This window comes from Simochromis diagramma, unplaced genomic scaffold (genome assembly GCF_900408965.1).
Source record: "Simochromis diagramma unplaced genomic scaffold, fSimDia1.1 OVJJ01000216.1, whole genome shotgun sequence".
Taxonomy (NCBI): domain Eukaryota; kingdom Metazoa; phylum Chordata; class Actinopteri; order Cichliformes; family Cichlidae; genus Simochromis; species Simochromis diagramma.
Genome location: NW_024386883.1, coordinates 6759881 through 6761283, shown reverse-complemented (window position 1 = coordinate 6761283; position 1403 = coordinate 6759881).

Sequence of the window (1403 nt, the reverse complement as noted above, 5' to 3'; positions counted from 1 at the left end):
GCCCCCTCTCTCCCTCCCTACAGTTTGCTATGCCATCCAACAACTCCAAACACAGAGGTGTGTGTGGATGGAGAAAGTAATACACATAATGACTGTCAACATTCCCTTCCCCGCGATTTGTTCGGCCTTATGCACTTTCAGACACTGAGCTGTATAGCTGTGTAGCTATATATATATATATATATATATATATATATATATATATATATATATATAGTAATTGTTTAACATTTGTTTGTCTGTGGACAACAGACCACGTCCGTGGAAAAATAAAAAGAGTAGAGTTTATTTACGAGGACTTAATTCTAGCATACAGCTATGGAGAAATTGTGCATAGTCTATTATAATGACATTATTGTGTAACTACAAGATTCCCCTCCTCCCCAGTTTGTGCTCTGTGAGATTTACGGAATACTCCGAGTCGACCTGGAATAAAATACGAAGCAGGTTCGTGCAGATGACAGATGATCAGTCATGCTGTGTTTACATCAGGGGAGCAGCACACGCGTGGGTTTTTGTTTACGCTGCCAAAAAACAATGGATGTCATTCAGATGTTCCAGCTGTGGCGTACACAAAGCTTTACCAATAATTCAGAGGAAGCTCACACATGCAGCAGTACTCCGTACTGCGATATAGGATGTATATGCGCTGTGCTTGGCAGCAGAGAGGTTAAAGATGGACATTCCACAACAGGCTGCAGGCTGGGAAGCCAATCAGCTTCCAGAGCAGAACTCGAAGGGCTATGATTGGTTGCTTGGCATCCCTGTTGTCATGATGATGGGAATCAGGTCCTGCCTGTGTGGTCTGTATCCAGGCGCAGAAGTACACTGATACCGATGGATAGGCTGCAGAACTCGCAGCCCATGATGCGCAGATAAATAAATCTATCTATCTATCTATCTATCTATCTATCAATCAATCAATCAATCAATCAATCATCACCCCCCCCCCCTTTCACCCACCACTCAGAGTGTAATGACGCATTTGGGTTTGTTCAAACTAGAACTGAACATATTTGAGATGTGTTCTTGTGTAGAGATGCACTGAAGAATCATCTGCCCTCATGTTTCCCAGAGATACATGCACAAACAGATGCTTGTGGTCATGTGGCAGGGACTACCAGGAAGCACCCCCACCCCCCACGGGCACTCATTTTACACCGTTGCTACTTAAAAGTGCAGTAGCTGAATTTCCATTTACACCACAAATTTAAAGTTATACCACATTAAGTCTATAACTATGTAGACTGTCTTCTGGGGGTGTCTGAGGATTATGGACATTACACCTTTTTTCCCCTCCTAGAGATTTCCAATTTATGTTGTTTATGATAACTGATTTACCTGACTCATCAGTTTGCCACTTTTCTTGTTTAAAGCAAACATTTATCAAGACACCCACAGGT